We start from the raw sequence: 15,031 nt of genomic DNA, 5'->3' as shown, positions 1-15,031 counted from the left end.
GAGATTTGTTTTCTTGTTGGTAGGTGTTAATCTTCTCTTGGGTTTCTTTTTCCAAATTTTCCAATTGATTTTCTTCCTCATTTCTTCAAGGAAGTCTTTCTGAACTGGAGACCAGATCATATTCTCCTCAGAGGTTCTAGGTCTCTCTGAGTTTGTGTCTTTTCCTTCTAAGAATTTTTCTATGGATCCACCTTTCCACTGACCTTTCTTTATTTTGCTAAGACCTTGACTTGGGGAGAGGCTGGTTCACAGAGGTTTGGTGTTGGGATCCCTAGAGGCTTTACTCACTGAGTGCAATTTCTCCAGCTGGCCAGTAGGAGGTGCTGGTTGCTTTCTCTGGAGTATCTGTGACCTTGATTGATGCTTACTCCCTTAAACTGAAGGGAATGATTGAAGCTGGTAAATACTTTTGCCTTCAATCCAGCTTGGGCTTTACCCTGGGGTGAGGTCAACCCTCACCCTGTTGTCAGCTGAGCTAGTTCTTCTGCTCACACACCTGTGCCTGGGACAGAAGTAGTCTGTAATTGTGTTTGTTCTGGGAAGAGGCCTCAGCTGCAATTAAGACATGAATTTAGAGTTCCTCAGACCTGAGGAGACCAGGGATTTTTTCTGTAGCTCTCCTGCAGTGGAACTCTTCCCCCCTCCTGTTGTCAAATTCTAAAGAGTCATTGCAAACACCAATGCCTCTGCTCCCTGGTAGATCCAAGCCCCCCTCCGTCTAGCCCCACTGCTGATCAAGTGGGTCCAGCACTTGGGCCCTTAGTCACCCAGGGCTCCAATTCAGCCCCTAATCAGGCTAATCTGTGGCTGATCCACCCTCTACACCCAGATTCACCCACGGCTGTGGAAGACAAATCCTGAGGTAGATGTTCTTTCTCCTGGCTTTTCTTTCTGGGTTTTGTGGGTCGGATTTCTGTTAAGAGGTTTGTTTCATATCATAGATGGGAAAAGATCAGGAGACTTTAGAACTGTGCCTGTCTTCTCTCTGCCATCTTGACTGGAAATCCCCATTCAAAAATTTCTAGGATAATCTGACATTCTTATGCCACAATTTGTTCAGCAATTCCCTAATAGATAGACATCTCCTTAATTTCCAGTTCTTTGCCACTGCATAAAGAGTTGCTATAAATAATTTTGTACTTTGGCTTTTAAATCTTTTTTTGTGATCTCTTTGGAATTGCTACATCAAAGGATTTGCTCACTTTTATAACTATTTGGGTATAATTTCAAAATACTCTCTAAAAAAGTTAATCAGTGTACAGCTCCACCAACAAAGCATCAGCCTCCTGGTTTTCTCACATCCCCTCCAACATTGATGATTTTCCTTTTTAGGCATATTTGCTAATCTGATAGATGTGAGGTGGTATCTCGGAGTTATTTCAATTTACATTTCTCTAATCAATAAATGATTTAGAGTACATTTTCATGTGACTATATGCCTTAACCATTTATCCCTTGGGGGATAACTTGTTTTCTTATAAATTTGGTTAAGTTTTCTATGTTTTAAAACTGAATTCTTTGTCAGAAACACTAGTTTATTTTTTAGAAACACTAGTTTTAAGAATTGTTTCCCAACTTCCTTTCTTCCTTTTAATCTTCCTTTTAATCTATTGTGTATTTTATCATAATATTTATCTCTTTTTTCATCAAAAAACCTCACCTTTGCATAGATCTAATAGATAAAATTTTCCTTGTTCTATTAATTGGTTTTCAATATCACATTTTATATCTCAATCTTATACCAATTTTAACCTTATCTTGGTATAGGATATAAGACATTGGTCTATACCTAGTTTCTGTCACATTATCTTTTCATTTTCCTAACATTTTATGTCAAAAATTGAATTCTTATCCCAAGAACTTTAATCTTTGGGTTTATCAAACCACAGATTATTATAGACATTTAATACTATTTTGGGGGGTTTTGCAAGGCAATGGAGTTAAGTGACTTGCCCAAGGTCACACAGTGCCTGAAGCAGATTTGAACTCAGGTCCTCCTGACTCCAAAGACAGTGATCCATCCACTATGTTACCTAGCTGCCCCTCATTTTATACTATTTCTTTTCACACCTAACCTTGTCCTCCGATTTCTCTACTTAGCCAGAACCAACGAGATTTGATGATTTATGCTTTTTAATATAATTTTAGATCTGTCATGACCAGGCCAGCTTCTTTTGCATATGTTATTGATTCTCTTTTCTTCTTCCACATAAATTTAGTTATTATTATTTCCAGCTCAATAAAGTAATTGCTTTGAAAGTTTGATTGCCATGGCACTGAATAAGTAATTCAATTTAGAATTGTCATTTTTATTATATTAGCTCAGCCTACCCAGGAGCAATTGACATTTACCCAATTGCTTAGATATGATTTTATATGTGTAAAAAGTGTTTTATAGTTATTTTCATACAGTTTCTGAGTGTGTCTTGGCAGGTTGATGCCCAAGTATTTTATGTTTTCTACAGTTACTTGAAATGGAAATTTTCTTTTCTATCTATGTCTGCTGTATCTTGTTAGTAATATATAGAAATGCTGAGAATTTATGTTCAAATTGTTAATTATTTCAAGATATTTTTAGATGATTTTCTAGGGCTTTCTAAGTATGTCATATCGTTTGCAAAAAGTGAGAATTTTTTGTCTTCATTACCTATTCTAATGCCGTCAATTTATTTTTTTTTATTGCCAAGGCTAATGTTTCCATGTTGCATAATAGTGGTGATAATAGGTATCATGCCTGATCTTATTGGGAAAGCAACTACCTTCTCTCTATTACATATAATGGTTGTTGATGGTTTTAGATTGATATTGCTTATCATTTTAAGTTGTCCTTCATTTATTCTCATGTGATTTCTGTTAGGTTTGTTATTCATTAGATCAATTATGCTGATAGGTTTTCTAATATTGAAACTACTGCATTCCTAGTATAACTCCTACTTGATTTTATTTAAAATATTTGGATCCATAATCATTAGGGAAATTGGCCTATAATTTTCTTTCTCTGTTTTGACTCTTTCTGGTTTAGGTATCAGCACCATATTGATGTCAAGTAATTTTATTTTCAAATAATTTATATATAGAATTAAAATTAATTATTCCTTGAATATTTGGTAACATCCACTTGTGAACCCATCTGTCCCAGGAAATTTTTTCTTAGGTAGTTCATTGATGACTTATTTAATTTGTTTTTCTGAGATGGGTTTATTAAGTGTTTAATTTCCTCTTCCTTTTACCTTGTCAGTTTATATTTTTTGCAAATATTATCCATTTCACTTAAATTGTAAAATTTATTGGCATACAGTTAAACAAAATATTTCTGAATTCTTACTTTATTTTCCTTCTCATTAGTGGTGAATTTATCTTTTCCACTTCAAAAGTTAAAGATTAAAGGCTTATCTATTTTATTGTATAATTTTTTGTAAAGGCAACACTGATTTATTTATTAATTGAAAAGTTGTCTTAGTTTTGACTTTATTGATTTCTCCTTTATGTTCAGAGCTTCTAATTTGGTATTTGATTCTTATTTTTAATTTGTTCTTTCTCTGGCTTTTTTCTTTGTTGTTGCACTTCGAGTTCATTGTTCTCTTCTTTCTCTATATTATTCATGTAAGCATTTAGGGTTATACTATTTCCCCTTAATAAGTGCTTTGGCTATATCCCACCACTTTTATTATATTTTTGTTGTTTGTTATATATTTGTTATTGTGTTGGCTGAAATTTTAATTTCTTGTGATCTGTTGGTTAATCCTCTCATTCTTTACAATTAGGTTATTTGATGTCAATTGATTTTAGGTCTATTTCTCCATGACCCTTTTTTTTTTTTTTAGTTTTTAGTTTTTGCAAGGCAATGGGGTTAAGTGGCTTGCCCAAGGCCACACAGCTAGGTAATCATTGAGTGTCTGAGGCTGGATTTGAACTCAGGTACTCCTGACTCCAGGGCCAGTGCTCTATCCACTGTGCCACCTAGCCGCCCCCATCCATGACCATTTTATTGCATATAATTTTTATTGTGTCATGATCTGGAAAGGATGTGTTTAATATTTCTCCCTTTCTGCATTTGATTATATTTTAATGACCAAACACATGATCAATTTTTGTGTAGGTGCCATGTACCACAGAAAAAAAAAGTTCTTCTCTATCCCTATCCAATTTTCTCCAGAGTTCTATTATATCTAACTTTTCTAACATTTTATGCACTTCCTCAACTTCTTTCTTGTTTATTTTATGGTTAGATTTATCTAATTGCGAGAGGGGGAGATTGAGGTCCTCCATAATTATAGCTTTGCTTTCTGTGTCTTCCATACCTATTATTGCTTCTCTTCTAAGAATTTCAGTCATATGTTACTTGGTGCATAAATTTTTTGTTTTGAAACTACTTTATTGTAAATTGAAGGAGGATGTCCTCTCCATCCTTATCTCTTATAATGAGATTTATTTTTGCAGTTGCTTTGTCTGAGATAAGGACTACTATCTCTGCTTTTTTTTTTCACTTGAACTGAAGCACAATTTATTCTGCCTTAGTCTTTTACATTTACTCTCTGCATTTCTCTGTTTTAAATGTGTTACTTATAAGCAACATATTGTTGGATTCTAGTTTTTAATTCTTTCTGCAATCTACTTCAGTTTTGTGGGAGAGTCCAACCCATGCACATTCACAATTATAATTACTAATTTTTTATTACCCTCCATGCTATCTTCCCTCTCTTTGTATTTTTTCTTCCCTTTACCCTATCTCTGCTTCTGAATACTGGCCTTTCTCAATCTGTTTCCCTCTTCTGTCAGTCACCCTCCCTTTTCTTTCCCCTTCTTCTTTTTGTCCCTTCTATCAGTCCCTCCTTGCCTCCCCCCATTTCCCCTTCTAATCTTTGAACGGTAAGATAAGATAAATTTCTAAACCCAATTGAAAGGATGTATACTTCTTTGAATCAAATTCAATGAGAGTAAAATTCAAGGGATTCTCACCCCTTCCCTTTTCACCTCTTCAAGTGTTATAATTTGCCCCATTTTGCCTTCCCCTTTCTCCTGTCTTATTATAATCCTCTGTTTTTAATATTTTAATTTTGAAAAAATCATTCCATCAAAAGCAGCTTATGTCCATACCTTCAATCTAACCTTTAATAGAGTTATGATTCTCAAAAGTTAAGAAAATCTTTCTCTCTGGTAGGGCTGTAATCAGTTTAATCTTATTTATTATCAGCCCTTTTCATTGTTTAACTTTCCATCTATCTCTTGTGTCTCCTATTTGAAGAAAAATTTTTCTCTTCAGATCTGGTTTTTTTCTTAGGAAAGTTAAAAAACATCTATTTTGTTAAATGTCGGTTTTTCCTGTGAAAGAGTTCGCACAGTTTTACTAGTAGCAGATTCTTGGTTGTAGTTCAAGCTCTCAACCCCTTTGGAATATCATATTTCAGGCCCTTCAATCCTTTAATGTTAATACAGCTGGATCCTGACTATGGATCCTCAGTATTTGAATTTCTTCTTTCTGTCTACTTGATGGATTTTCTTCTTGAATTGATAATTTTGCAGTTTCTCTACAATATTCCTTGGTATTTTCATTTTGAAATTGCTTTCAGGAAGTGGATAACACAATGAGTATTTACCCATCCAGTTGCAGGACATTAGTACTAACATTTTTATAGAATACCTTTTTATTCTTTTTTTTTAACTTTAAGATTTTATTTAATTTGAGTTTTACAACTTTTCCCCTAATCTTACTTCCCTTTTCCCAACCCCCACAGAAGGCAATTTGAAAGTCTTTTCATTGTTTCTATGGTATACATTGATCCAAATTGAATGTGATGAGAGAGAAATCATATCCTTAAGGAAGAAACATAAAGTATAAGAGATAGCAAGATCAGACAATAAGATATGAATTTTTTTTCTAAATTAAAGGTAATAGACCTTGGTCTTTGTTCAAACTCCACAAACTCTTTCTCTAGATATAGATGGTATTCTCCACTGCAGCCATCTGTCCCTGATTGTTGATGGAATGAGCAAGTCCATCAAGGTTGATCATTATCCCCATGTTGCTGTTAGGGTGTATAGTTTTTTTCTGGTGCTGCTCATTTCACTCACCATCAGTTCATGCAAATTTCTCCAGGCTTCCCTGAATTCCTATCCCTCCTAGTTTCTAATAGAATAATAATATTTCATGACATACATATACCACAGTTTATTAAACCATTCCCCAACAGATAGACATTTAATTAATTTCCAATTCTTTGCCATTACAAACAAGGCTGTTATGAGTATTTTTGTACAAATGATGTTTTTACACTTTTTCCTCATCTCTTCAGGGCATAGGAACAGTAGTGGTATTGCTGGATCAAAGGGTATGCACACTTTTGTTGCCCTTTGGGCATAGTTCCAAATTTATTTCCAGAAATGTTGGATGAGTTCACAGCTCCAACAACAAAGTAATAGTGTGCCAGATTTCCCACAACCCTTCCAACAATGATCATTGTCCTTTCTGGTCATATTGGCCAGTCTAAAAGGTGTGAGGTAATTTGAATTTCTCTAATAAGGAATGATTTAGAGCAATTTTTCATATAACTATGGATCACTTTGATCTCATCTGTAAATTGCCTTTGCATAACTTTTGACCATTTGTCTATTGGGGAATAGCTTTTTTAATTTGACTCAGTTCTCTGTATATTTTAGAAATGAGTCCATTGTCAGAAATACTAGTTGTAAATATTGTTTCCCAAGTTACTACATTCCTTTTGATCTAGGTTACAGTGTATTTGTCTTTGCAAAAAATTTTTTAATTAAATGTAATCAAAATCATCTAGTTTGATTTTAGTGATGTTCTCTATCTCTTCCTTAGTCATAAACTGCTTCCATTTTCATAGATTTGACAGGTAAACTAATCCTTGATGTTCTAGTTTTCTTATAATATTGTTTTTCATGTCTAAATGCTATGTCGGTTTAGATCTTATCTTGGTATAAGGTGTGAGGTATTGATCTAATCTAAATTTCTTCCACAATAACTTCCAATTTTCCTAGAAGTTTTTATCAAAGAAAGAGTTTTTTTCCCAATAGCTGGACTCTTTGGGTTTATCAAACAACAGATTACTGTAATAATTTCCTGTTATTGGAGCTAGTATATTCCACTAGTCCAATACTCTATTTCTTAGCCAATACCAGACAGTTTTAATGACTGATGTTTTATAATATAATTTTAGATCAGGTAGGGCTAAGCCATCTTCTTTTGAACTTTTTTCATTAAACTGCTGGAAATTCTTGACTTTTTGTTCCTCCATATGAATTTATTTACAACATTTTCTAACTCATTAAAGTAATTTTTTTGGAATTTTGATTGGAAGGTCACTAAGGTAGTTTAGTTTCAATAGAATTGTCATTTTTATTATATTAGCTCGACCTATCCTTGAGCAGTTGGTGTTTGTCCAGTTATTTAAATCTTATTTAATTTGTATGAGAAGTATTTTATAATTGTTTTCAAAAAGATTTGAGGCATGGTTAGGTGGCACAGTGGATGGAGCACCAGCCCTGGAATAAGGAGTACCTGAGTTCATATCCAGCCTCAAACACTAAATAATTACCTAGCTGTGTGGCCTTGGGCAAGACACTTAACCCCATTTCCCTTGTAAAAAAAAAAAAAAAAACGAAAAAAAATGTTCCTGAATCTGCCTTGGCAAATAGACTCCCAGGTGTTTTATATTGTCTGAGGTTACTTTGAATTGGATTTCTCTTTCTAGCTCTTCCTGCTGTATCTTGCTAGTTGTTGTGGCTTGCTTCCTTGGGGCCCACAGTGGCGACCTCCCTCCAGGAGGGGAGCTGAGAATAAGGAGTCAAGCCACTACTGCCTTATGCCTCCAGCTCAATTTTATTATTGCTTAGCTATTACATATATACTGTTAGGTCTTCCGGGGTAGAACAAAGAATAATGAGGTAATGGTTAGGGGGTGCAAGTGATGTGTAGGTACAGCTTCTTGCATTACAGGGTAGGAGGGTACGTTAGGGAGGAGATGATAAGGTATGGCTGTGTCTAGTGCCCTTGGACAGTGGGGCGGAATGTCCAGCTCCCAAGGACTCTGGCTCCCAAGAACTTGAGCTCACCTTATCTCTCAGGGTGGCAAGCCAGCTCCTAAGACTGTCCAGGTAGTGGTTTACTTGGAGATGATTTGTGTCATGGCTGTTAGAATAGCCTGTGTACGCACAGCTAGTTATATTTAGAAAAGTTGAGGATTTATGAGGGTTTATTTTATATCCTGCAACTTTGATAAAAATACTAATTCTTTACAGTACTTTTTTGGATGATTTCTTGGGATTCTCTATGTATACCATCATGTCATCTGCAAAGAGTGAGAGTTTTGTCTCTCCCTTCCCAATTCTACTTCTTTCAATTTCTTTTTCTTATCTCACTGCTGAAGCTAACAATTCAAATACAATATTGAATAGTAGTGGTGAAAATGGATATCCTTGTTTCAAACCTGATCTTATTGGGGATGCCTCTAGTCTCTCCATATTGCATATAATTGATGGTTTCAGATAGATACTGCTGATTATTCTAAGGAACAGTCCATTTATTTCTATACTCTCTAGTGTTTTTAGTAGCAATGGGTACTATTTTTTGTCAAAAGCTTTTTCAACATCTATTGATATAATCATAAAATTTCTGATAGGTTTGTTGTTGATATAATTAATTATCCTAATATTGAACCCAACCCTGCATTCCTGGGATGAATCCAAATTGGTCAAAATGTATTAACCTAGTGATAACTTGTAATTGTTTTGTTAAGATTTTATTTAAGATTTTTACGTCTATATGCATCAGGGAGATAGGTCTATAAATTTCTTTCTCTGTTTTAACTCTTCCTTTTTTAGGTATCAGCACCATATTGGTTTCATAGAAAGAGTAAAGCAGAGTTCTGTCTTTCCCTGTTTTCCAAAGTGTTTATATAAAATTGGAACCAATTTTTCCTTAAATATTTGGTGGAATGCACATGTGAATTCATCAGGCCCTGATTATTTTTTCTTAGGGAGTTCAAAGATGGCTTCTTGAATTTGTTTTTCTGTGATAGGGTTGTTTAAGTATTTAATGTCCTCTTCATCTAACCTTGGCATCTTGCAGCTTTTGTAAATATTTATCCATTTCACTTAGATTGTCAAATTTATTGGCATATAGTTAGGCAAAATAATTCCAAATTATTACTTTAATCTCCTCCTCACTGGTGGTCAGTTCACCGTTTTCATTTCTGATACCAGCATTTTGTTTTTCTTCTTTCTTTTTTTTAATCAAATTGACCTGAGGTTTATCAATTTTATTGGCTTTTTCATAAAACCAACTTGGTTTTATTTATTAATTCTATAGATTTTTGTTTTAGATTTTGTTAATTTCTCCTTTAATTTTTGAATTTTATAATTTGGTATTTAATTGGGGATTTTTAATTTGTTTTTTTTCTGATTTTTTTAGTTGCATATTTAGTTCATTGATTTCTCTTTCTGTAATTTATTCATGTAAGAATTTAAAGATATAATATATCCCCTGACAGCCACTTTGAGTGAATCCCATAGGTGTTGGTATGTTGTTTCATTATTGTCATTATCTAGGATAAAATAATTAATTCTTTCTATAATTTGATGTTTGGTCCATTCATTCTTTAAAATGAGTTTATTCAGTTTCCAATTAGTTCTCTGTTTACACCTCCCTGACTCAATATTGCATATGATTTTTATTGCATTGTGATCTGAGAAAGATGTATTCACTATTTCTGTCTTTCTGCAGTTGATCACTTTACTTTCATGCCCTAGTATGTGATCAATTTTTGTATAAGTGCCATGTACTTAAGAGGAAAAGGTATATTCATTTCTATCCCCATTCAATTTCCTCCATAAGTCTATTATTGTTTTTCTAACAATCTATTTACCTCCTTAACTTATTTCTTGTTTATTTTATGATTCGATTTAGCTGGATCTGAGCGTGGGAAGTTGAGGTCTCCCACAACTAGAGTTTTGCTGTCTATGTCTTCCTGTAGTTCTTTCAGCTTCTCCTCTAAGAATATGGATGCTATCCCATTGGGTGCATACACATTCAGTATTGAAACAACTTTATTGTCTATGGCACCTTCTAGGAGGATAATGTTTCCTTTTTTATCTCTTAATGCTATCTTGTTTTGCAGCTGCTTTGTCTGAGATAAGGATTGCTACCCCTGCTTTTTTTCACTTCAGATGAAGCAAAATATATTTTGCTCCAATCTTTTACCTTTACTCAATATGTATCTCCCTGTTTCAAATGAGTTTTTTGTAAAAAGCCTATTGTGAGACGCTGGTTTTTAATCCAGTTTGCTTTTCTCATACATTTTAAGGGAGAGTTCATCCCATTCACATTCAAAGTTATAATTACTAACTCTTTATTGCCCTCCTTAGTTTCTTCCCTCTGTTTGTATTTTTCCCCTTTTTCCCCTTTTGCCATATTCCCCAGCATTTTGCTTCTGAGTACCACGCCGTTCATTGTGTTTGCCCTCTTACATGCTCCTTCCTGTCCCCCTTTTTAAGGAGGAGGAGGTATTTTTAAATCCTTCTATCTGAATTATAGAAAATTCTGTATATGCAACACTTCTAGCTAAGCATATTCTATCTAATCTAATAGAGTTACAATTATTGAGAGTTATTAGAGTCTTTCTCCCAAACAGGGTTATAGTCAATTTCATCCCATTAGATAGCAGTCTCATGGAAATGCCATGAGTGTCTATAACTTCTGGCTAGGTATATTCTCTCTGTTAGATTTACAGTTTTCAAGAGCTATAAGAATCCTTTTCCCATGCTGGGATATAACCAGTTTCATCTTATTGGATAGCAATTTTTTTTCTTTACTCCCCTCTATTTTTTAACCGTTTCATGTGCCTCTTGAATCTCCTATTCGATGTTCAAATTTTTTATTTAGCTCTGGTCTTTTCTTCAGGAAGTTTTGGAATTCTTCCATTTCATTAATTTTCCCTCTTTTACCCTGAAAAAGAAGGCTCAGTTTTGTGGGATAGTGGATACTTGGCTGCATTCCAAGCTACATTGCTCTATGAAATATCTCATTACAGGCACTTTGATCCATGAATGTTAATGCAGCCAGGTCCTGCCTAATCCTCACTGTGGCTCCTTGGTATTTAAATTGTTTCTTTCTGGCTGCTTGCAGGATTTTCTCTTTTATCTGATAGTTCTGGAATTTGGCTGCAACATTCCTTGGTGTTTTCATTTTAGGATCTCTTTAAGGAGGGGGTTGATGTATTCTTTCAATAACTATTTTGCCCTCTGGTTCCATAATATCAGAGTTATTTTCCATCACTAGGTCCTGTAATATTCAATCCAGGCTTTTTTTTTCTCTTCAATGTTTTCAGGAAAACCAATAATTCTCAGGTTGCTTCTCCTTGATCTATTCTCAAGAACGTGGTTTTGCTGATGAGATGACTTACATTTTATTTGATTTTTTCTATTTTTTGGTTTTGTTTAACAGGCTCTTGCTGTTTCATGAAGTCACTAGTATCTGCAGACTCTATTTTTTTTAGAGAAGACTTTTCTTCATTTACCTTTTGCAATTCCTTTTCCACTTGGTCTATTCTGTTTTTGAAAGAGCTTTCCATTTGACCAATTGAGATTTTCAGAGAATTTTTTTTCTTTTTGCATTTGCCCAATTGAGGATCTGAGAGAATTATTCTCATTTTGTATTTGTCCAGTTGAAGATCTGTGAGAATTATTCTCATTTTATATTTTGTTTTCCAGTGATTTGTTTTCTTGTTGCAAGGTGTTAATCTTCTCTTGGGTTTCTTTTTCCAAATTTTCCAATTGATTTTTAAACTCCTTCCTTATTTCTTCAAGGAAGTCTTTCTGTGCTGGAGACTACATCATATTCTCCTCAGAGTTTCTAGGTATCTCTGAGTTAGGGTCTTTTCCTTCCAGGAATTTTTCTATAGATCCACCTTTCTGCTGACCTTTCTTCATTTTGGTAAGACCTTGAATTGGGGAGGGGCTGGTTCATAGAGGTTTGAGGTTGGAATCCCTAGAGGCTTTACTCATTGAGTGTAATATCTCCTACTGGTCAGTAGGGGATGCTAAAGGATTTACTCACTGAGTGTAATTTCTCCAGCTGGCCAGTAGGAGGTGCTGGCTGCTTTCTCTGGAGTGTCTGTGACCTTGATTGAGGTCTTCTCTCTTGGGTTGGAGGGAGTGATTGAAGCTGTTAAATACTTTTGTCTTCAATCAGTGGTGGGCTATACCCTGGGGTGTGGTCAGCACTCTCCCTATTGTCAGCTGGGCTGGTTCTCCTGCTCACACATCTTTGTCTGGGGCAGAAGGTCTGTAATTGTGTTTCTTCTGGGAAGAGGCTTCAACCAATGGAGGCATGGGCTCAGAATTTCTCCAGAGCAGAGGAGCCCAGGGATGATGTCCACAGCTTTCCTGCACCAGAACTCTCCTCCTAACCCTGTCTGCAAGCTCCAGATAGTCAGCACAAACACCAATGCCTCTACTCCCTAGTTGACCCAAGCCCCCAGGGTCTAACAGACTCTAGCCCTGCTACTGATCAAGCAGGTTCATTTGTAGGGCTCTCAGGTTGTCAGGCTCTAACCCTGCCACTAATCAGGTCTATACGTGACTGATCTGCCCTCTGTGCCTGCACTCATCCATGACTGCTGAAGACAAATCCTGAGGTAGATGTTCTTTCTCCTGGCTTTTCTTTCTGGGTTTTGTTGATTGTATTTCTTTTAAGAGGTTAGTTTCAAATCCTATATAGGGAAAGATCAGGAGATTTCTGAACTGTACCTGTCTTCTCTCTGCCATCTTGGCTGGAAGTTTTCAGAGAAATGGAAATTAAAGCATCTCTGAGGTATCACCTCACACCTCCCAGACTGGTCAACATGGCCAGAAAGGTCAGTGATCAATATTGGAATAGATGTGGGAAATCTGGGGCACTAATACATTGTTGGTGGAGCTGTGAATTCTTCCAGCCTTTCTGGAGAGCAATTTGGAATTATGCCCAAAGGGCAACAAAAATGTGTATACCCTTTGATTCAGCAATACAACTACTGGGCCTATACCCTGAAGAGATGATGAAAAAGTATAAAAACATCATTTGTACAAAAATATTCATAACAGCCCTGTTTGTGGTGGCAAAGAATTAGAAATTAAGTAAATGTCCATCAGTTGGGGAATGGTTTAATAAACTGTGGTATATGCATGTCATAGAATACTATTGCTCTATTAGAAACCAGGAGGGATGGGAATTCAGGGAAGCCTGGAGGAATTTGCATGAACTGCTGCTGAGTGAAATGAACAGCACAAGAAGAACACTGTACACCCTAACAGCAACATGGGGATAATGATCAACCTTGATGGACTTGCTCATTCCTTCAGTGCAACAATCAGAGACAATTTGAGGCTGTCTGCAATGGAGAAGACCATATTATCCAGAGAAGGAGTTTGTGGAGTTTGAACAAAGATCAAGGACTATTACCTCTAATTTAGAAATAAAATTGATATCTTATTGTCTGATCTTGCTAGCTCTTATACTTTATGTTTCTTCCTTAAGGATATCATTTCTCTCTCATCACATTCAACTTAAATCAAAGTATACCATGAAAACAATTTAAAGACTAACAGACTGCCTTCTGTGGGGTGTGGGGGGGGGAAGCGAAATTAGGGGAAAAATTGCAAGATTCAAAATAAATAAATAAATAAATAAATTTAAAAAACACTGTACCTCTGGAATCCACTTCTGATTGTTTTTCGTCTCTCCACACTTCCCATTAATGTTTCACTATAAAGAGTATATTATGTACAACTGAAATCAGTGTCTCTGAATGATTAAATATTCATCTTTCAGGAGTCATGCAACACTTGCCAATGCAACTGGCCACACCTTTCAGGTCCTTTTCCAATGCCAACCACCACGTATAGATAGGAACATATTCCTTTATTTCCTTAAAACACTCTTTTTCTTCCCTGTAAATTTTATGAAATATTTTGTCTATTAAGTTTACCTCTTAGTCAAATATTTTCAAATAATGATTCATTTCATTGAACTTATCTAGGTGATGTGTGAAGATTCCCAGATTTATGCAGGAAGAAAAGCTTTGTGGTATTCAGTGATTCCATTTAAGAATTTATGCATTGTCTTTCCTTGGGTCTCAGTGAAGTCATCATTAAACAGTACCACCATGCCTTTCATTAGAATATTTTCTGTAACTTATGAAAATTTTACTTTTTTGCCAAAAGAGTTATAATGAGTTAGGATGTGTTTCTTCAAAATTTCCCTTTAACCAAAGGTAATTATGATAACAGACTTTGAACTTCAAATTCACTAGAATCAAAGTCATCCTGAAAAGTCTTACTTGTGACTCTGTAGGTGATAAAAGTTTCAATTTCTATAATGTGGTTTTCAAAACCAAGCATTGTAGTTAAAAGATCTTTCCAATTTGGCTTACCTTCAAACTTGTATTGGTTTGTTGTAGATCATTGGTATTTCGGCAACAAAGAACTCAAAGATATCATGTCCCCCAGGGAGGCATCCTTGCTGAAGACGTCCATCCCATCATCCTAGATCATCTTAATCCAGCACCTCGGGATGTGCAGCAAGACTGCCACCTCTGGAATGCATCTCGCTGCTGCTGTCCCAGCCCCCTTCACCACCCTTTCCACCAGGGACGTTGGGGAGAAAGGCTAGGGTCGTAGTCCATATGGTCAGTGTGCGAACCTGGCTTCCCACTCCAAGTTTGGAAAAGCATTGTACGATGTCCTCCCTTTGGTCTTCTCAGCAACCTGAGGAAGGCACTATTATCATTCCCATTTTAAACATTAGGAAACTGATTAAGGGAGATTGATTTCTGGTCATGTAGCTAAATAAATGTGATAAGGAAGGACTTGAACTCATTTTCCTCATTCCAAAGCTAGTAGTCAGTTCTCTGCAATACCTAACAACCTCATGCACAATTGGGATCATCTCAAAATAAGTGAAATTATTTTGTTTGTTTGGTGTTGTTTTGCTTTATAGGCACCTAGTTCTCAAAACTTTAAATGTCAAATATCT

General features: G+C 35.5%; 1 pseudogene; it reads right to left on the bottom strand.

Moving 5' to 3' along the window:
- Positions 1–14,602, bottom strand: part of LOC141504407 (sorting nexin-7-like) — a 69,198-nt pseudogene extending 54,596 nt beyond the window's left edge.
- Positions 14,603–15,031: the final 429 nt, after the last annotated feature.

Source organism: Macrotis lagotis, chromosome 1, assembly GCF_037893015.1.
Source record: "Macrotis lagotis isolate mMagLag1 chromosome 1, bilby.v1.9.chrom.fasta, whole genome shotgun sequence".
Taxonomy (NCBI): Eukaryota; Metazoa; Chordata; class Mammalia; order Peramelemorphia; family Peramelidae; genus Macrotis; species Macrotis lagotis.
Note: the sequence above shows the minus strand (reverse complement) of the source record. Positions and strands in the feature narration are given on the sequence as shown.